At 45.7% G+C, this 22,973-nt stretch overlaps 1 long non-coding RNA gene across 1 annotated transcript in view; it reads left to right on the plus strand.

The window, feature by feature from the left end:
- The window catches only part of LOC115803584 (uncharacterized), a 66,018-nt gene that overhangs the window by 22,186 nt on the left and 20,859 nt on the right, over positions 1-22,973 (plus strand). Inside the window, exon 2 of the long non-coding RNA XR_016395433.1 lies at positions 1-22,973. This exon is cut by the window's right edge and continues 20,859 nt beyond it. This is a non-coding gene — a long non-coding RNA (uncharacterized LOC115803584).

The following is a 22,973-nucleotide window of genomic DNA, read 5'->3' on the forward strand; positions in this document are numbered from 1 at the left end:
GTGGTGTGTGTATATGAGGTGAACCTGGGAGAAATCTCCTCTAACAGCAAGTGGAATGTAAGGTAAGTGATTCAAACTCTCCTGCCCTGAGCTAATCAGAATTTCAAAAGGCATATTTGGATGTCCTGTATTATATCAGAATGGTATGGGTGAAGCATGAGCTGTTCATCACTATCTGGGTCGAACTTATTAAACTATAGAACTCTGAGCTCTCTTTAATCCATAAGATGAAAACAAATATTTCCAGACAGCAGCAAGCGTACAAAGGAGCATTCCATCAATGTGACCTCAAAATCATAGAGTTTTAGAAAAAGTATAGCAAGTGTTATAGTACAACAGTCAGGAGAGCCAAAGCAACACCCAGATACTGTTTTTGTCTAACTTTATGAGAGAATGCTCTACTCTTTACCCCACTCACTGACAGAAGGATAGCCAATAACCCTTGAGAATTCATGTGACAATTATTTATGAAAATGTGTTAAAGTGTTCCTGGGACATAGCACACGAGATATGTCCTGAGATATGGTATATCTCTGGAAATGGACTGTTGGTGATGAGATCAGTCTTCCAGAGAAAAAGCTGTTTCTTTATGTTTCTTCTCAAAAATGGAGGAAGAGATATCCAGGGAGACAGAAAAAATATGCAGAGAAATACATTATTTGTGTCAATTCTTGAGTGCCCATAGTGAAGTAGGTGCAAATAGGCATTGCACAAACGAAAGAAGGGAGAGGCTTGCCTGGCTCTGAGGAAAATAGGGACAGTGCTTGGGATCTTGCTTCATCTGGTAATCTCCCTTCAGAACGCACCCTGCAGCTTCTCTTTCCTTCACGTGGATTTCCTTCAGCATTTAGGCATTTGATCCTTGTCATGGTTTCACAGCCTGTCTTTCCAGAGACATTTCCTTTTCTTTGAACACTGGCTACCACTCGTTGTCCCTCCTCCTCAACAGAGGGTTCTTACTCTTAAATTTGCCTCCTCAGCAATTACCACTTTTTTTTTTTTTTTTTTTTCCGGTACGCGGGCCTCTCACTGCTGTGGCCTCTCCCGTTGCGGAGCACAGGCTCCGGACGCACAGGCTCAGAGGCCATGGTTCACGGGCCCAGCTGCTCCGCGGCATGTGGGATCTTCCCGGACCGGGGCACGAACCCGCGTCCCCTGCATCGGCAGGCGGACTCTCAACCACTGCGCCACCAGGGAAGCCCGATCACCACTTTTTGAACGCATTAATTAACACTAGTTGAATTGAACCAAAAAACATGTCTGCTCTAGGCTAGGTAATGCTGCCCGAGGGTGGAACCACAAACTCTGCTTGCTTTTTCTTTACCTTGTAGTCTCTGTGTCCTCCTAAATTTGAATTAGACTGAGGGCTCAGAGAGAGCAGAGGGGCTCACTCTACTCAGGACTTACTGTGGCACCTGGGTGTTCACACACCACCCAAGTTTTCAACAAAGTTTCCAAGGCCTTGTGAAGGGTGGGAATGAGTGGAGAAGTCTGGGAGGGGCCTCTCAGCTGAAAGCCAGAAGGAATTGAAAGTTTGCCAGCAGGCCCTAGAGGGTGTCTCAGTGGGCAACAACTTTTTAGAGAAGAGTGGTGAGTAGGGATGTGGCCAAAAGAGGCGTGAGGAGAAGACGCCTTCCGCACATTATAAAGCTAACGTGGCTTGGTGGTTCAGTCAGCATTTCTCCCCAGTTGGTATTGAGATCTCTTCCAGCCTGGCTTCCACTTACCCTCCAACTCTGGGTCTTGTGGGACCCTGGCTCTAAGAGGGTTCCTCCCTCCTACTCTCCCAGTGACCTCCTCAACCATAACCAAGAGAACAGAGGAAATCAGTCACCTTGGGAGCAACTGATATCTTGAGGGTACATGGTGACCACAAAAACAAAGAGCTGTGTTTGTGGTTTGGAATGTCATTCCAATTGCGAGGATGCGTGTAATCCTGAGTATGCAGAAGCTTGCTTGCGGTTCAATGGGGACAGATTACAAACTCCGTCATGTGTTTCTAGGAAACACTGATACCCTTTTCTTTGGGGATTATTATTATTAGACCAAGATGCCAACCATGCTGACGGCCTCAGACCTGTTCCCCATTGGCTTGGCTCTGGGGTATCCAGTAGCACTGACACTAGATGCTGTGCCAGTCTGGAAGAGAGGCCTGGATGCCTGTGGGCTCCGGTGGCACCTGAAAAGATGCTGGCTCCATGTTGCCAGTGTCAACCACATACACAATATGTGACAAATGTGACTCTGCTCAGTACTCGTCACCAGCTAGATCGTCTCATCCAGAAGGAGCTGGGTGGGTCCCAGTCTAACTCATAAAACCTATTCAAATACTAATTTTAAAGAAGCCGCAATTGCCAGTAAATGACTAAAAGTTATTGCCTATTTGTACGCGAGGAGGAGAGTGTGGAACAAGGGTGGGAGAAAGGCTTCTCAATGTTTACCTTTTTACTTCTTTTAGAATTTTGAACCACGTGAGCATATTATATGTTTTAAGGCAAAAGAATAAGAAAAACCTCATTATCTCAGAAAGTTTCTTCTGGCCAAGAACCTCCAAATGGTGTTTCTTAAAGTTGTTTGGTGTACAGAAGTACTAGCCATATGTTCTGTATCAAGGATGTGCTGTGTGCCCTTGGACTCAAGGTGACTCCTCCCCAAAGGTCAGAGACTCCCACACATCAAGCAGTGAGGGTGGGATAATGTCTCCCCAGTTCCCAATAATCTCGTGGCCTATAGAAAGGTGTGAAACGGGACGAGATGACTTCCTGAATCCCCAATGCTAAAGGGCATCCCCAGAGAGCCAAAGGGTTTTTTGTAGACCCAGGGGAGTAGTAATCAGCAGGATTACCCAGGTTTGACACAGACACACCCCGTTTCCAAATGGAGACCAGCGGATGTGGTTTATTTACCACCCAAGCCATGGGGGCCGTGTTGGAGTCCAAAGCAGAAGGAAAGCTGTGTGCCCCCATATGTACTTGTTAATTATTACTTTTTTCCAGAACATTAAAGTAGTTGAAAAAATATTGAAAGATTGGAAAGTAGGTACATTAAAACTCACATTATTTTAAGTTTGAATATTTGATTTATACCCCAACAGAATTTACTCTGATTTTAGTTCTGCTTAATTAATTTAAAATTATTTAAGATTGTCACTTAGTCAAGAGAAACTGTCAAACATGACAATTCTCTCATGAGTTTGCTTCCACTAAAGCCAGGGACTTACATTTTTCCTTTTGCCTCAGGCTCCAATATATTACGGCCCCTAATAGCCTTTGTTCATCTTGGATTTTTTTGCATTAATTTTTATTTTTAAAAAATATGGCATTAGGGCTTCCCTGGTGGCGCAGTGGTTGGGAGTCCGCCTGCCGATGCAGGGGGACATGGGTTCGTGCCCCGGTCTGGGAGGATCCCACATGCCGCGGAGCGGCTAGGCCCATGAGCCATGGCCGCTGAGCCTGCGCGTCCAGAGCCTGTGCTCCGCAATGGGAGAGGCCACGGCAGTGAGAGGCCCACATACAGCAAAAAAAAAAAAAAATATGGCATTGAAATATTATTTTTCTTCATGACTGAGTTTTTTGGTGTCCCCTTAAATTTTGCACTGGAGGTGATAGCTTCACCTTAGTCCTGACCCAGTTAACCACAGTGGCCCAAAGGCGGCCCTATGGATTGCTTCCTAGATCGATGTTGTCAGACTTGTATCTTCATTCAAATCCTACACAACCATCAACCGTCCTCAATGCCCATGACTGAGGAGCTACTTGCCCTCAGAGAACTTGTCTCTGCATCACATCCTCATGATTTAAAGTGCTAAGCCCTGGAACCATCTTCAGTTATTCTTATTTTTCACGTGTAAAGCTATTCAGAGGCTTGCCTGCAGTTGTCCTTCAGCCTTTGGCTATATGGAACATACAAATGTAATTCCCTTAATCTCTTTCAAGGCCTTTAATCATTCATGGCACACTTAGCCTGATCTGGTGTGCCAATGGAACCGCATCCTGACGAGGTAGATAACAGGAATAAAGAATGACACCAACAATGCAAGAACAACTGACGCCCACCTCCTTCTGAGCCCCAAGCCCCTAACACCATCCGCATTCCTCCTCCTGATGCTGCCTTGGGAGAAGGGGCATTACAGTGACTCCTTTTCATTTTCGCAGCTGACACCTACCCCCCCACCCCTGCCAGCCAGATGTTTTACAGCTGGAAAAGAGGGTGGACAGTAAGTTTCCTTTGTAAAGAGCTGTGGTATGAATATATTCTCCACATGCTGAATCATGAGGCTATCGGTGCCCTTGACCCCAGCTCCAACTCTTTGGCTGACTTAGCGGGTGGGGTGGAGAAGTGACTTTGATCTAGTAATTTAAGTTACTCTTGCCTCGGTTTTCCTGTAAGGAGAACACTTACTCCCTTCTGCAGGCAGGGGATGGACTCATTTACCTCTCACAGTCTCTTCCAACCACAGGATTCTGTCGGGCTATTTTTAGAATCGTCTGGACAGAGCTGCCGTGTGACATGAGGCTTCTAGGGTGTGCAGAGTCAAATGAAAATGTTTACGGGTGTTTGGGGGCACCAAACCGTCTCTGACTGTCTTTCTGTTGTCATTCAAGTTTACTAGGGTTATTTCTCTGAGCATTTCTTTCTGCTAAATGTCTCTGTTTATTTTCCTCAGTCTGTTCATTTCTTTAGCCTTTCTCTCATGTTTTCCATCTTGACTAGGTTCCACTTACATAAAGGCAGGGAAGCCTCATTCCTGCTGGTACCCACCACCATGACCCACATCGAATCAGGCAGAGCTGGTTGGCTCTCAGCCTGCTCTTTGCTACCTAGGTGGGCCATTGGGCAGATGACCTAACCAGTCTTTGGGCTCCAAATCCCTCTTTTATAAAATGGGATGACAGTATGTCACTCATGGAATATTGCATGGATTACAGCAGATCAAGTACAGAACACAGTGTTCAGCATCGAGTGAAGAGTAAAACATATTAGCTGTTTAGTGAATCAACGAGCCTTTGCATGATAAAAAAAATAGCTGCACAAGAAATACGTGTGTCCCTGATGCATAAGTTCAAATAATACGGAAGTATACAGAGTCAAAAATGAGAGTCCTTTCATTGATTGCCCCTCCTCACTTCCCTCCCTTCCTCAGCATTAATAATAATTCTTTCTTTGTCTCTCTTCTTTTGGGAGAAAGGAGTTAATTATCTGATATGTAAATATAGTCTTACTGTAAAGATCCAAATGTTCAGAAGCAAACCACCTCCCAAAATCTGATGAAGTTCCCCTTCATCATCTCTTTCACTCTTACCTCTGCCTCTGGAGGTAAGCACTCTTGACAGAGATTATCCCCATCTCTAGTCTGTTAATTTACATGTATAAAATATAGATACTATATATATGCATACACATATATACACATACACACTTATACACCTTGCTAAAAATACGTCTTTTAAAAAATATTTTACCAGGGATGGTAGGCCACTTCCAATTCCATCTTAGAAAAGTGAAAACGTGCCGGTCACCCAAGAAAGCCCTGGATTAATGTTCCTGGTACTTTCCTGCAAGGGAGTGAGGGTGATTTTTGCAAAGTACCAAGGAACCAGGAACACAGCTGTAAAGAAATCAAAACCTCTGAATACAAGCTTGGCCTTGCCCTTTGAGGTGGACCACTGGGAATGTCAGAGAGGGGGTATTTGAGACATTAGGGATAGGAGACCTTGCTTCTCCTCCGGATCAAAGGTTTGCTGAGCAGAAAGATGAAGCATGCCACCAAGTCCAGGAAAACATATTTTTCTCAGGGGAATGGTGAGTAAGATTTTATCTATAATCCATAAAAGAGAATGGGATGAATAAGTATACTAAAGATTTGTTATCAGCCAGTAGACCAGTGGTTCTCAACACATGTACTGTGATGTCCATTCACAGGTTTGCTACCAAATTTTTATTCATACGTACAATTTATTTTTGCTAAAACACAGGATTACTACACATATTACTACAGTGCTATTTGGCAGATAAAACACTTTGTCAAGGAAATTATCTAATGTCACGTCAAGTGGAGTACAATTCATTGCAAGTAAGAGGTACAAGGCATGATATAATAACAACCTAGAACCAAATGAAATTTGTGGATTAACTAAAACATGGGAGAACAACACAGGCTAGAACAACATAGTGGTTAAAGGTTCAGACTCTGGAGCCAGCTCCATGGGTTCAAATCCTGCCTCTTCCAGTTATGGGATCATGGGTGAATTTTCCTGTGTGTAAAGTAGGGGTAATACTACCCAAACCATAGATTGTTAGGAAGATCATAGTATTTCTAACATGCTCAGAACTTTCCTGGCACATAAATATTAGCATTATCTACTAGATTATACTACCCGTTATTCACTATTCACTTAATAAATGCCTGGTATCTATTATGTGTCAGGCATTATGCTAAGCTCTGAGGATAAGTGGTAAGAAAAAAAAGAAACCACTTGCCCTCATGGACTGGGAGAGAAAACATTAATTAATTATTACACAAACAATATAAAATTGCAACTGTGATGTGTGGTGGTACTTGGAGCCATGAGAGCTGGTAATGACCAACTGGGGGCAGGTCTTCTTGAGGAAGTGACATTTACATGCTATTTGATGCATTCACCAGGTAAAGTTTCACTAAGTAAAGATGGAAGGTCAAAGACCAAATATATATTTCGTATTATAAATCACAGTGTCACAGGCAGGTAGAGGTTAGGGTCAGAGATCCTTGAAAGGGCTGTAGATTCTGGGGGAAAAGGTGACAGACAGCCTGGACAAAGATTGTGGTGGAAACAAAATAAATGGGGCACACCATTTCCCCTCTTAGAAGAACCTCTGAAAGGAGACCTATGTACCCCACTGCCTCTATGGGCCACATCCATAGCAATGCAACTAAGTCCAGGGTAAACCCATCAGCAATATCTTCTCAGCACTCATGGGTTCTGAGCAGGCATCAGAAGAAATGCAAAAGAGAAGCATGTGTTCTTTGGGTAATGTCTGTTTTCTCTCTTGGAGCTCCTGTTTTCGCCAGCAGCAGGCATGCTCTTTACAGTACTGTAGGCAGCAGGTGTGAGGGTGCAGGCAGGGCCATGCAGCACAGTCATGAGTGGCTGGGAGTTAAAAGCCTCTAAAATCAAGACTAGAGCCTGTACTCACATCTGATTCATTCAGTGTGCTTCTAGCTCCAGCTTAGCCTACACAGAGCCGGGTGTGGCAGCCAGGAGAGAGCTTTTAGGTTGGAGATAAACAGGGCTAGAATAAATAAGGAAAATTTTTTTAACATCTTTATTGGAGTATAATTGCTTTACAATCGTGTGTTAGTTCCTGCTTTACAACAAAATGAATCAGTTATATATATACATATGTTCCCATATCTCTTCCCTCTTGCGTCTCCCTCCCTCCCACCCTCCCTATCCCACCCCTCCAGGTGGTCACAAAGCACGGAGCTGGTCTCCCTGTGCTATGCGGCTGCTTCCCACTAGCTATCTACCTTACGTTTGGTAGTGTATATATGTCCATGCCTCGATGATGGGGGAGGAGGGCTGTGAATAGCAATTCCACCCCATCCTGTCACCAGATGAAGACCTGCTCTGAGAGAGGAAGGTGTGTAGGGGTTTGTTATGTAACTGTATGTAAACCAGTGAGCACAGTGTCTGGCGTTTAATCTATTTAACTTGATAGGTTCTACTTATCACTATCTTCTCCTATGCATAGAACTGAATCATTTCACTTCATTTAAGATCTTGGGCTTCGCTGTACGCCTGAAACTATCACACCATTGTTAATCAACTATACTCCAATATAAAATAAAAAGTTAAAAAAAAAAAAGATCTTGGGTAAATGCTTGTGGTGTCAACTTTTTGAGGGGGAGACTTCCTACCTAGTGTCTGATTCTTTCCTGGCTCCTGAGGCCCACATCAGTGCTAGGGTCTCCTTGCCTTAGAGAAAAGTCAGACAGGGGCCCCCAAACACCATCATTCGCTCCCACATGGTCCGGCCTGTACCTCGGAGTAATCATTTCGTCCCTCTCCTCTCACCAGGGTGCTCAGGGCAAGAGAACTGGGAGAACTCATCAGACTATAAACAGCCAGCCAAAGGGGGCATTGCTCGCCTCTGAGGTAAGTACTATTATTACCCCCATTTCACTCATGAAGAAACTGAGGCTTAAAGAGCTTAAGTACCTGGTAAGTGAATAGAGTAGGAATCTGACATAAGCTGTCAGACTCCAGGGCTCATGTTGTCAACACTATTTATCCAGCTTTTCCAGGAAAGCACCAAGGCTAGCTGTCCCCAGCTCTCCTTTTCCTGTTCCTAAGCAGCTGAGTGCATCTTAGTAGCTGGGGACTGCAGGGTATTAAACAGGAAATTGCACACATCTCATCGACTAGTGTGCCTGGACACACACAAGCTTTCCCCACCCCGGTTCTCAGCACCAGGGATGCATTCTGGGTAACAGATCCCATCCTTCACCCATCTGCTTTGACTGAACTTGTGGCTGTTGGTGAGAGGTGGGTAAAAAAGTATCCACTTACCCATTCATCCAACAATAGTGATAGAACACCTACCCTGTGCCAAGCTCAGTGCAAGAGGCTATGTGCCAGAGGAGATAAAGGCAGGAACAAAACCCCTCTCTTCTAGGAGCTGACAGCCCGGTCAGGGGCAAGAGACAAACAAATTTCATGGAAATTCTCATGGGGGTCACACCGGGTTGGGTGGGGACAGGACGGAGCAGGGTGGTTCAGGAAGTCTTCCTGAGGGCCTGAGCTGAATGCTGAGAGGAAAGTGAGTAAGTGAAGGACATTCCAAGTAGAGGGATCATTGTGGTGAAATAAACAAGAAGAAATGGGAAGCTATGGAAAAGAAAAAAAAAGCAACAAGGAATGGCTAAACCAGTGGTTCTCAACTGAGGTGATTTTGTCCCCAGTGGACACTTAGAAACATCTGGAAACTTTTTTTTCTTTCTTTCTTTCTTTTTTTGCTTATCACTCTGTGTGTGTGTGTGTGTGTGTGTGTGTGTGTGTGCACACGCCTGCTACTGGTATCTAGTGGGCAGAGGCCAGGGATGCTGCTCAATATCTTACAATGTGCAGGACAGCCCTCCACAACAAAGGAGGATATCTGGCCCAAGATGTCAATAGTGCTGAGGTTGAGAAATCCTGGACAAGATCAACAAACATAAAAACAAACTATAGCACTTTGATCATTAAAAACGTCATAGGGAATTCCCTGGGGGTCCAGTGGTTAGGGCTCTGTACTCTCACTGCCTAGGGCCCAGGATCGATCCCTAGTCGGGGAACTAAGATCCCACAAGCCACGCAGAGTGGCCCAAAGAAAGAAAAAAGGAAATCTGTAAAACAAAATAAAAATCCTTCAAGGCACATGAATAGACAGACCAATGAATATATATATTTTATGAAGACTATAAATACATTTAGTATATGATAAATGTGGCATTCCAAATCCAGTGACTCTGCAATAAATGATGTTGAGATTCCTGGGTAGCCATCTAGAAAAAAATTAAGTTGAAGCCATACTTCACACCATATACCAGAATAAATTCCAAATGGATTCAGCATTTGAATGTTGACAAGAGAACCACACAAGTACCAAGAGAAAACATGGGAGAATTCTTTTATAATCTTAGAGTGGGAAAATTATTCCTAATTATGACTCAAAAACCACAGGCTGTAACATAACAAGCTGATAAACTCAGCTGATAAAAGTTAAAAAAAAATTAGAGCTTGTGCACACCAAACAAACGAGCAAACCTGTATAAGCAAAGTACCAAACAAGTGAAAATCTGCAAAGAATATACACAACTCAGCAGACAAAGGGCTAATCTCCTTAAACCATGAAAATATAAACAAACCTCTAAAGAAAAGATTTATAAAAATATGGGCAAAGGATATGAAAAGACAACACTCAGAAAAAAAAATACAAATGGCTGTGTGCTGAGATGCCTCTTATTTTTTTTAACCTATTAGCTTGGCAAAAACCCAAGTTTGGCTGTGAAGACATGACATTCCCATCCATTGCTGGTGAGCATGTCCGCTAGTACAGCCCCTAAAAGGGTAATTTAGCAATCCTCATCAAAATAAACGCATACACCTTCTGACCCAGCAACCCTGCTTCTTAGAGCTGACCCTACAGGGAGAAGTATTTGGATGCATATAAAGTGACATACGTACATGATTATAAATTGCAGCAAAAGATTAGAAGTGATTTAAATGCTCATTAATTGAGAACTGGTTAACTAAGTTAGGGGTCAGCGAACTCTCATTAAACTGGCCCTCTTCGTGCTTTTGTAGGGCCTGCAGCTGTGAATCGTTTTACATTTTTTTAATGGTTGAAAAAAATCAAAAGAAGAATTCTATTTCATAACACATGAACATCATATAAAATTCTAACATCAGCATCTATAAGTACAGGTATATGGAATACAGCCGGGCCCCTTTGTCTACGCACCATCCAGGGCTTCCTTTACACTAGAGCAGAGAGGGGAGTGGTTTTCACAGAGACTGGATGGCCCACAAACCCTCAAATATTGACTCTCTTGTCCTGACTATCCTTGACTATCTGGTCCAATAAAGTTTGCCAGATTAGAGTATATCCACGCAATTGACTACCACAGAGCTATGAAAAACAATGAGAAAGCTCTTTATGAATTGCTATAGAAAGGTTTCTAGGATATTATTACTAAATTTTTAAAACACAGATGTAGAAAGTGTCAATTACATGTTATCATTTGAGTAAAAAAAGGGAGAGGAATATGCATAAAAATTATCTGGAAGGAACTACAAGAAATTAGTGAATAGTGGTGCTTAGGGAAGTAAGATATTATATGTGTGTGTATTAGTATTACCTACTCAAAAAAGTAAATTAAAAATTATTTTTAAGTATACACTGTGCCAGATGAAAACATGGACTTAGGCCACTGCAAGTGCTTGGGCCTGGCTGGAACAGAGCTTGTGAGTGGGGCTGGGGGTGAGGAGAAGGTTGGAGAAGTCTGTGGGGCCTGATAGGAAAGGGCTTGTAGCTTGGGTCAAGGAGTTTGCATTTTCACATATCCAAGGACAAAGAAAAACAGGATCAATTTATGCTTTAAAAAGCAAGATTCTGGAAAGCAGAAAAGGGTGGTTGGACAAGGCTTGGGCCGGTAGGGAGAGAAGGGGGTGGACTGGAGGTAGGGGATCAGTGGCTGCTTCTGAGGGAGGACCTGGGAGGCTGGGGACCAGGCGTGCAAGGGAGGCTTACTTTTACTGTAAATGTTTTTGTCAGATTTATGCATGTGCATTCCTTTCCATGTGCATTTATTTCCTATAGAAATCATTTTGTTTATTTTTAAAAGGAAAGCCCTTCAGACCAGGTGTGATGAGGCCTGGACTGTGTCAGTGGTGTTGGGGGTGGAGGCGGTGGGGGGAGCAGGGAAGAAGGGGAAAGTCAGGAGCAGAGTTGCCAGGACTGACTGGAAGTGGGGGTGATGGGCCTGGAACTGCACCCACACCTTCGAGGACCTGGGGAACAGAACCTTGTAGGGAGGAGGGTTGGAAGGTAGAAAGTTCACCTGCCCCAGGTGACTTCCCTCTGACTTCCTGAGGCCACAACACAGGCATCTGGAAGGTACAAAACATCACCCAGGCACTCTGACCCCAGCAGGATATTTATAGCCTGGACATGAACTGGGGGCAAAAGCCCCATGTTATGCAGATGTTAAGGTCCAGCCCAGGCCACCAGGAGTCCCAGCTGGTCCCTTCCTCCCGTCTCCTTCCAGCCCTGCCAACCCCTTCCCTTCTCATAGCTCCAAAGGGAAGCCCTGCACAACTAAGCTAGGATATTCTCTAGGACTTCTGTGAGTCATTAATTTTTTATCTGTACATGCTATATATGCCCCAATGACAGTGCACCACAAGCTCTTTGGAGGCAAAGACTTAAAGGTCTTTGTGACCTCACAGAGGCACACCGTTTCTTTTCTGTATGGCAGGTACCCACGAATGTGCTGTTTGGCTGGTTGATGGGGACTCCCCAGTTGTCTTCTTAACAGCACTGCCAACATACCCGCCCTCCCAACACATTTGCCCTCCAACTCTGCAGAGCCCCACCTCCACCGAAGGAAACTCTTGCTCGTCCAAGAAGTCAAGGGTCTGCTCAGTGTTCACCCCACTTCTTTGGTTCTCCACATTCAGCCCTCCTTTGCCCAGGTAGTACCACCCAAACAGAAACCCAGTAGCCAAAAGCTGTCTTTAAGCAAGTGTTCTGTTTGGCCTCTTGCACATGGAAGGGAACATAACAGTGAAAGTGATAATAAGCAACAATGATCATCACTGTTTCAAAGAGACAACATCAGTGCCAGCAGTTCCAGTGAGACCCCGGGGTGTCAGTCACTTTATCTGCAAACAGAAAATGAAACTAACCTGCCTCTGTGGGTATAAAGAGTGCTTATAATGCTTAGAAAACTGGAAATTACTTTCTAACTGCCACTTATTGCTATTGTTCATAAGAGCGTTGTGATCACAGCAATCAGGATGCCAGTATGCTCTTGATACATATGAGGGTCAGTGCAATGAAATTAAGCGGGTACTAAATGTCAACCTCAGCTCAGATCCCTGGACAGAAAATAAACCCATAACTCAGCTCCTGGGGCCACTGAGGATGGATGGTCTCACCCTGAGAGGGGGTGGGGCCTGGAATGTAATGGACTGGGGTCAGGGTCGGAAGTCCCTCAGCTCCCTTCCCAGAGGGAAGGGCAGATTCTGGGCAGCTCACAAAGGAGCATCATGGATCTGCCTCTTTTTTTCCCCCCACCTCCTCCTAAGGAAGAAAGTTCTTTTCCTTCCTGCCCCTCTGGGCAGAGCCGAAATTGAAAAGACCTTCTTGTTCCTAACAAGTTATATATATAGCTCAGCAAATGACTGCTGGGTCTCCAGCCTCAGGGCTGGGAGCTGCCTTTTGCAGCCACCCGGGACAGTTGTCCCAGTTAGCAGAAAAGCCAGGGGCGATCTTCTGGTGGCCCTTTATGCTTGTGGCATAAACTGAAATAGCGTCCCACGTCTCTGGGAAGGAGAGGACCTCACTGCAGAAATAATTTTCCAGAAAGGGATGCGGTGTTAGCTGCCTGAATAACATGGGGTCCAGCGCCACCTAGTGTCTACTGTGGGGCTTGACGTGCGTCCCGCTCCTTTGATAGGGTGTTTTGGAAACTGACTGTAACCACCAAAGGGACTGAACTGAGGAAACACAGTACAGAGCACAGGGTTGTCCTCAAGCCCACGACGAGGGTCTATGATTTTGGTGGGAGAAGCTGAAAAGTTACAATTCTAATGCGTCATAGATGAGGGTGTGGGGTGAAGGAATGGGGGTGTCTTTCTCTTGGAAGGAAGCTGAGGTGACTCTCAAGTAATATTTAGAGTCTTATTCCCAGAAGATTGGCTTGGGTTTGTCTGCTTGAATATTTTTGCTCACACTAAGGAAAAAAATACTGGTGCTATTTTATGACTTTTATGCTTTTCAAACTAGGTTCTCAGTGTTCCCCCAGAGCCAGCATATGGGCTCTTTACACAAGTCCTTGCAAGCTGTCTCATCACTGAACCCACTCCTACCCCTTGCTAATGTCTTTGTGGGACAAGCAGTCTCCTTTTATTATCCTCCCCCTTCCTGGCTGCTTCAAACCATCTACTCATCAAAGCCACCATTTGCTCTTTGCTGTACATCGTTCATTTAAACCTCAGCACAGCCCAGAGAGTGGATGTTAGTATTCTCATTCTATATGTAAGAAAACTGATCCTTGGGGAGGTTAAGTGACTTACCCAGGATCTGTCAGCTAATAAGCAGAGGTGGGATTTGAACCCAGTTATTTAGTTTCAAATCTTTTGTTCATTTCACCAGAGTATTCCATCTGCACCATGAGGGGGTAGCCAGCTAGTGCAGAGGAAGCTACCGTATCCAGGAGGTTCTGCAGGAGACAAACACCCCTCCAGCTCACAGGACACTTCCTACTTTGGACCAGTCCCTGTGACCCCAAGGCTTGGCTGGACTCTTGGTGTTAACACCCTCCTTCCTCACAGCATCAGTCCTGCTGCCTCCAACCCCAACACAAACACTTCCACAGACTGCATGCCACACTTGGAACCAGCCCAGAGGAATAATGAGAGCAAAGAGCAGGGATTTGGCAAACGTTCAGAATGCCAGGAGAATCGTGGATTTGTCTGCCTCCCTGGGTCTTGGCCTCATCCAGTGGAAAACTGAGAAAATTCCCTGCTGGCTCCTCCCTTCCCCTCCTCCCCCACCCCCTTCACCACTCTCCACCAAATACACATACCTCCAGAGGAAGGTTAAGTAAGGCCACTCTCTGGAGTCCTCTGAAACAAAACTGTTGCTTAAATATACAGATTCAGAAATAAAGTTTAAATGGGAAACACACTGTAGCAGGATACAAACGCCGACCTCCATAAATGGGGTCAATGTCCAGGCTGCCGGCAGCCCGTGAGAGGTGGTTTGGGGTATTGGAAGGAGCACAGGATTAAGAGAGCTGGACTTAAATCCTCAGTCTGTCACCCCCAGCTGAGTGACTTTGGGCAAGTTGTTTAACCTCTCTGAGCCTCAGTTTCCTCATTTGTAGAATGAGGGCAATTTTTAAATTACCTACAAGGTAATAGATGAACAAGTGCTTTGTAAAGGCTGCAGGGTCGGGGGTAGCATATGAAGGAACGAACAGTGGGCATTAGCAGGATTTAGTTAAGAGATTGTTATTCACTTGGCCCTTTCCTTACTGCCCCCCTACCCCGCCATCCAAAAAGAGAGACGTCTCTTACAAAGTGTATCTTAACACACACGCACGCACACACACACACACACACACACACACACACACATTCTCGCAGTCTCTGAGGGCTCATCACTTTTTTAGAGCTAACTGATCTTGGAAAACAGCTTTTCCAATAAAGACCCAGTGGCCAGGGACTGCTGGATGCACTTTCTTTAGAGGAAGCAGGAAAAACAGAAGCAGGAAGATCGATGGCAGCACATCCATTATTTGCAAGAGGAAGGCCCAGAAAGGCTATTTGCTCTGTTGCCGGCTAATAAAGATGGATGTTTGTGGCCAGCACAGGAGCAAATGCGTCCACAGCAGCCCAGCAGAACTAATGCATTCAAGGGGAGAGGAATAAAACCCTGAGGAGGAGCTGTTAGAGAGCCGGAGGTGGGGTGTGGCATCCTCTCTCCCCCTGGTGAAGCCAGCTTGAAAACCTCTCGATTTCTTCACACGCTCCACTTCTAATTTAAGGCGTCTCCACCCAGTTTGGAAAACGCTGTGCCTCTGCACAGAGGGAGGAAAGAGCTTCCTAAGAGAGACTCAGGAAGAACAAAGACCTCATTAGAATCCACCACTTATTCTGACTACGCATTCCCAAGAATCTCTATTGATGATCTCAGGTACAAATGAAGTGGTAATTAAGGATACGATGCAAATGATTTTCAGCTTAGTAACTCTCCTTGTAATTGAAATTTACTAAATTAAGTCTGAGATTTTTTTTAAACTGGGTCTTTAAAAAAAAAATTCCCGCAGCTATAATACCCACTCTCCTCCCTGCCACCCACCCCTCTGTAATGTAATTTCTTAAAAAAAAGATCTACCGTGGGGTTGACAGTGCACTGCCTACGGATATGTTAAAGTTGGCGCTCGCTCTTTGAAATGCTGGTCTCCAATAAACAATCCCCAGGAAGCAAATGAGGAGGGGGCCTTGCATCAAGCTGCTGTTGTATTATCACACATGGGACAAGGAAACTGGACGTAGGGCTGGTGGCATTGGCAATGCTGGACACAAATTTCTCAGCTTCTCTCTCCTGGTCCTTTCCTCTGACTTGGAGCGAACTGAGAACTGCTCAGTGGAAGGAGTGAACGATTATTGCTTTATTGGGGTAGGAGAGGAATTGGAATCTTTCCGAGGTCCTGACAAGGGTGCTGACTTGGGAGACGGAGGGTTTAGGGAAGATCAGAAAGCCGTCTTTGTTTTCTTAGAGGCCAGAGAGCCCAAGCTCAAACTGGAATAGCCCTGGGACACCTCCGAATCCTGTCCCCTGCCACCTGGTGCGACCGCCGCTCGCCTTAGCTGGTTTCTCCCGAGTGGAGGGCCATGCCCACCAGGCTCAGTCAGCCGGGTGGGAAGCGATAGGAGCCTTGTGGCCTGAGACCGGGACGCCAGAGGCGCTCCAACCTCCCCATCCTCACCCCCACTTTGGCCCTTGTCCAAACAGTAAAGAGGACTGAAAGTTGTCCGGAGGATGTCTGACCTTCCAGAAGAGCACATTAGCTGTTTCATTGAACTCAGATGAAAACACCTGTTTGCCTTTGAAATCAAGCTCCAGTTTCCTCGAGAGCAACTAGCAGAATTGATGTGGGAGAACAGGACCGAGTCCCCAACAGCTGCCGCCTTCGTTCTCTTCCCCTCCCCTCGCCGCCCCACCCTCTGGGCACACAGCTTCCTGGAACACCTGGAGCTAATTGGCCCTCACAGTCCAAAAGTCCAAGGCTGCAGGTCCATCTGAGAACTCAGTAAAATGCAGCTCTCTGGCAGGAAGCACAGACTGAAGGAAAATGCTTCCTCCCACTGACCCCACCCCTTTATTTAAAAAAAAAAATTTTAATGAGATATAATTGATATATAATAGTGTATTAGTTTTAAGTGTGCAACATAGTGATTCGATATGTGTATATATTGTGAAATGATCACTGCAATAAGTCTAGGTAACTTCCTTCACCTCACATAGTTACAATATTTTTCTTGTGATGAGAACTTTTAAGATCTGTTCTCTTAGCAACTTTCAAATATACAACACAGCATTACTAACTATGGTCACCGCACCGTGCATGACATCCCCAGGACTTATTTATTTTATATCTGAAAGCTGTTTTCTCTCCATCAGTTCCCATCACTAGTGTTTGAAACTTTAGTAAATGTTTAGCCAAACAACTTCTGTTGGCAGAGACAAGCAGCAGAGTTGTTTCTGGAGAGCGTAATAGGTGTTTGTTCCGTTAGTAAATCAGATTTTAAAAAAAGACAGGCAATAGCAATCTCGTCTACAGATAAGCTCGCACTTAAAACACTGGCCTGAAGTAACATGGGCGTGTTTTCTGTTGGGTCCCAGTGCCCAGTATGGGGCCTGGCACATGGAAGGTGCACAATAAATATTGGCTGGATGAATGAGTGAATAAATGACTCATGGTCACAAACTTTTAGTAGCTTCTCAATGGTACAGGGAAAATGCCCTAATTCTAGAATCTGGTATTTAGGATCCTGCAATCGGACGCCAGCCCACCTTGCCTGCCTGGCCCCCTCAGACACTCTCTGCATGCTGACCGCACTAGGCCAGACATCAGAGTCACCTGGAGGGCTTGTTAAAACACACCCAGCAGGGGCGCACCCCTGGGGTTTTTGAATCAGCAGATGTGGGGTGGGGTGGAGGATTTGCCTTACTAACAAGTTCCTGGATGCTGCATGTCAGGAACCACACTTTGCCCACACCTTTCCATTGCCACCAAGGGCACCCCTCCCCACTGCATCCCTCCAGTTGGTCAAGGTCAAATGCTACCTTGTCAACAAAATTGAATAGGCGAGCAGAAGCTGCTCCTTGACCCTTCCACACCTCCTAATGCTACAGACCCCTACGCCCACCAGGACACTTCTTATTTTATCTGTTCAGCTGTATCTCCCTGACCTTGCAGGTCTACAGCTCCTGCTTCCCTTGACCCACAGCTGCCCGATCTTTTCTGCTTCATTCTCCACGTTTTGGAATCCCACTCACCCTCTGATGCCAGCAGAAACCCCACTCTCCCGGCCTTTCCAACCTCTCAGTAGAGAGCGCCACCCCGTGGACTTGGAACCTTATCTTCCATGATACACTGACTTCCCCCGGTGCATCAATTTCCTCACCTCCCTCACTCCGATGGAGCTCCTTAAAGGCAGGAGGCAGGTCTCAAGCCTTTTCAACTCACCCCTTAAGGGCCTTGTGCAGTGTGGCCTTATAACCGGAGTGAACTAAAGACATGTTCCTTGCATGCTCAGATTCCTTCCGCTTACTGAGACCTTAATAGGGAACTTAATAAAGTACCTGATACTGCACTCACACCGGGGATCCAAAGGTGACTAAAACACAGAAAGTGCCCTGGTATTAATATCTGTTTTCCAGTTTAAATGTCACTGCTCATTATGCCCACTTTGCTTTTCTTCCAGCCCCTGGCCTGGGCTGTGACTGACCTACAGAGACCACTGGATATCCTTCCTCATCTAAACAGGTGAGGGGTCCCCATCACTAAGACACAGTTCAAGTTCTCGGCTTACTTGTTGTCTCTGAGACTCGGAAGGGAAGGGTGACTTTCGGTGGTGAGTCAAGTAATGTGACTCATCCAGGACAGGTGAGAGGCAGATGAAAGGAGACTTTCTGCAGCCTGCTGAAACATCAGTGACTAAGACCCCGGGAATGTACCAAGAACATTCTCAGTTCTCAGTTGTGGGCACCTGAAAGGGCGGTGCCTCTCACCCCATCCTCCTGTCGTTCGGGCTTACAGCTTCATGCCCTCACAACCTCATGATCCGAACAGTTTGTTATAGAAACCCAACTTAAGCAAAAGGGGAACTTTTTGCTCACCCTTGTGTCTTGACTCAGGGAAGCTCATGGAATTGAATAAGGAGCTATTGCATAGGAACCCGGATTTAGGGACCAACACTGGTCCCAAGTATGCCAGGACCCTCTCTCTGTCCACCCAGCTTTCATTTCTGCACATTTTTTGCATGTTGGCCTAACTCTCTCCTGCCACAGGTGGGAGAAGGGGTACCACGATCAGCCCAGTCTGGGTTCCACGCCTACCAAGGCCATATGAAATGGGAGAGGGACTGTTCCCCAAAGGAGAGATGGGTGTCAGGCAGACCAACATCAGAGATCCACTACAAATAGTTATGTTTTATAACATTCCAGGCACTGAGTTAAGTGTTTTACATACATGATCTCATTTGATTCCCAAGCTGATTCTAGGAGGCAGGTCCTATATAAGACATTTGCCTTTCTTTTTTCTTTATTTAATATTTATTTATTTGGTTGTGCTGGGTCTTAGTTGCGGCAGTCTGGCTCCTTAGTTGCGGCTCGCCCACTCCTTAGTTGTGGCATGCGAACTCTTAGTTGAGGCATGCATGTGGGATCTAGTTCCCTGACCTGGGATCCAACCTGGACCCCCTGCATTGGGAGCATGGCGTCTTAACCTCGCGCCACCAGGGAAGTCCCTGCCTTTCGTACAAATGAAAAGGCATGACACAAATTGTAGCTGGGTCCTTTCTGCCAGCTCCAGTGCTAGGCTTGGGACACTCAGAAAATAGGGTCTGGAAATGAGAACACATTTTCTTTGGAAATAAACACATTGCTTAGGAAGAGGACCTGTAAACCAATGTTTTAACTCTGGTTTTCTCTATATCAGTAGCTAAGAGGCTAAGACCATAAATGTTGTTTATGTTTCCAGTTGTTAATTCTGGATAACTTAAATCTCTCTACTAAGCTACCAGCTCTCTGTGAATCTACATTGAAGGGAAGTAAGTCTCATCATGGAAGATCAAAGGGGCTTCCTTCCCTGTCCCATCCAGTCAAGAATACACATCCTTTGGGATAACATTTAAAAGGACAGTCAAGGGCTTCCCTGGTGGCACAGTTGTTGGGAGTCCGCCTGCCGATGCAGGGGACACGGGTTTGTGCCCCGGTACGGGAAGATCCCACGTGCTGCGGAGCGGCCGGGCCCGTGAGCCATGGCCGCTGAGCCTGCGTCCGGAGCCTGTGCTCTGCAACGGGAGAGGCCACAACAGTGAGAGGCCCGCGTACCGCAAAAAAAAAAGGACAGTCAGATTAGATCAGGATAAGGCATGGGATTTTCTCTCCAGCCAGAGGATATCTGCCATCAGAAGAGGTTTTCATGGGTCCTGGGACCCCACTCAAAGAAGGCCCTCTCCTCTCTGCTTTATTTCTATAACCAGTTCTTACCTGTGCTTCCTCCAAAAAGAAATGGGCTTTGAGACTTGCTCACAGCTTTACCACTAAGAGAAAATGGATCATAACATACCCTGGTCACCGCCTGCTCAAGAGGTCCCGTGTTCCACCAGGGGTGTGGCTCTTTGGGTCCCAAGATTCTCCAGGGCTAAGAGCAACCTCTCCAGTGTTCGTACTAGACTGTGAACTTCATGCAGTTGCAGACTTGGCCTCTTATGTTCACCATCGCATCCTGACTCCCAGCACAGTGGCTGGCACACAATAGGTGCCCAATAAATGTTTGTTGAATGAATGAATGATATTCCATTCTCAAGTGATGCCTCATGTAACTACTGAAATTAGTTGGTAACGATGAGCCAGGGTCACTGTGCTGGCCACTGTAGTTATAAGCAGAGGGGACCATCTTTTTTAGTTTCAAAATAAGGACCCAAGTTTGTCAAAGATACCCAGCACTGGTCAGTCCTGAGGGTCCTATTACTTTGGTTTTCATCAATGCAAATGCCACCTCTTTTGGTAAATATTTTCATAAATTCTCTATAATATTCTGCCATGTATTTGTTCAATATAAACATACTGGCCACAAACTTCAAATCTGGGGCAAAGAACATTCAACTGAAGTCAGATGACCAGAGTTCACCAGTTCTATCTCCACTAGCAAGAGCTAGTTTTACTGAACACTTACTATGTGCCTGGTGCTTTTATGCATGATCGCATTTAATCTTCAAGAAAATACTATGTAAATGATGCTATAAACTTCTCCATTTTACCTATGAGTAATGTGGGGATTCTAGGGCATGAATACATAGTTCAGTGCCACATAGCCACATGGTAACTAGGGCAATCGAGGCTATAATCCGTCTGTCTGACTTCCATGCTGGTGCTCTCTGCAGCAATTCACACTGTAGCCTTGCAAGTCATTTAACCTCCCGAGCCTCACTTTTGTCTTCTTTCTAATGGGGATAAAAATCATCTCACGGGATAAATATTATGTTGCTACATTGTGTAAACTGTAAAGCACCACTTACCTTTTAAGTTAACATTGTTATTGTTCCAGATTCAACACAAAGTGTTGGAAGCTAGCAGTACACTGATAAATGCTTTTCTTCCCCCATAGTCATCTTGCCAATGCTTCATTCATCAACAAACTTTACCAAACACCTGCTTTGTGCCATTCACACAAAGATGAATGAGGGTGTCCTTGCCCCCAGGGGGCTCACAACCTTATGAGCATTTCCATTGCTTAATGAGGCTCAAGGTTGGATCTACACTCACCCCAGGAGTCACCATTGCCTGATAGCATTCTATTCCTCTGGAAGAAAGGCAAAGGTGAAATTTGAGCCTAATGGTCAGACCCCTCCTACAAATGATGGTACAACAGATTGTTTAATCTGTTCAAATAGCTCCTTGTTTTCCTGGCCACATGACCTTCGGTAAATTACTTGACCTCTTTACAGCTCAGTTTCCTTGTCTTTTAAGGGGGGTGATAGGGACAATTTTTAATAATATGTGTACAGAGTTTAGTTCAGTGCCTGGCACGTAGCAACCGTTAGCTGATGTACTGCCAAAGGCAGTGGGAACAGCAATACTGGCTGCTGCGGGGACGAGCGTATGAGCATGTGAAAGGGGACACAGTGGCCATTGCCTAGAAGGAGGGCAGATCCTTAAGGAAGGGGGAGGGAGATGCACCCCCTCCTCAGTGAATTGGGAGGGGGCATTTGGAACGAAGCACCATTAGACAGCCCTCCCTTACACAAGGTAGCCAGAGAAAAAAAGGGCCAAAGCACCAAGTAATAAAATCTGAATGCCTTTTCCACACTGAAAACTATTGTTTGTTTGCAGGTAGGGAGTATCAGGTATTTGTGTTATGCTTTCAAATTCATCATCTCATTAGATCCTCAAAACACCCCTTACCCACCAGGCACACAAGAAGAAAATGATCACCCCCATTTTATAGATGATGAAATTGAGATTCATGAGGTGAAGCCGTTTGTTTGAGGTCACACTGTTAGGAGTGGTGGAATTGAACTAGCATCCAGTGCTCAGTTCAGGGTTCAACACCATCTTCCCAAGCAAATCTTTGCGGAGAAAACTTGCAAAACTGTGGACGCACATCTGAGTCACCTGGAGAAGCTTTAAAACTCCAGATTCCCAGGCCTTCCTGAGAACTACTAAATAAGAATCGATATGTTACAGGAGCTCAGGAAGCTCCCTCGGGGGAGCTGATGCAGTTGGGCTGGCGAGGTGGACTGGTGTCTGGAAGCCAGTCGCAGAAGCAATAATGCTGTGTTTCTGGCTATAAGAGGGTTTGGAGGCATATGTCCGGCTGCTTTGGCCAGGAGAACTGCAATAGCCCACCAGCTGGGGTTACACCCATCAACAACGCTGCCACTTCTCTTGCCCTGCCCCGTCCACTTTCCAACTGCAACTAGCGTGAGCATGCCTCTATCCCCCACTGACCCACATGCTCGCAAATCCTGCTTAAACCCTCCTGAGTTTTCGCAGACCCCTAGCCTGACTAGCAAACACTGCCTGATTCCACTGCATTATCCACCACTTTCTTCCTCACAAGCCTTCCTTCAGTCCCTAGAAATGCAGAGATCCCCTCCTACCACAGGGCTTTTGCACTGCTGCCATCTGCAATGCCTAGGGCTCCCCATCCTACTGCCCCACCCCTTCCTCTAGTTAATGCCGCCTCCTTCTAATCTCAGCATTATTTCGTCAGGGGAGTCTTCCTTAACCCCCATCTAGGGCAGAGTCCTCTGTTACATGTTCTCTTAGAACCAAGTTCCTTTCCTCAGCACTTCTTGTCACTGATTACAATTGTGCATGAAGAGTGTGGCTATTTTATTTAGGTCTATCTCCCTTCACCACCGGCCGTGGAGAGGCGAGATCTTGGAGAAATCTGTCTCCTGTCTGCCCTGCTCATCAATGCC

Source organism: Delphinapterus leucas, chromosome 13, assembly GCF_059928025.1.
Source record: "Delphinapterus leucas isolate spDelLeu-1000000601 "Yukka" chromosome 13, BTC_Dleu_Yukka2, whole genome shotgun sequence".
Taxonomy (NCBI): Eukaryota; Metazoa; Chordata; class Mammalia; order Artiodactyla; family Monodontidae; genus Delphinapterus; species Delphinapterus leucas.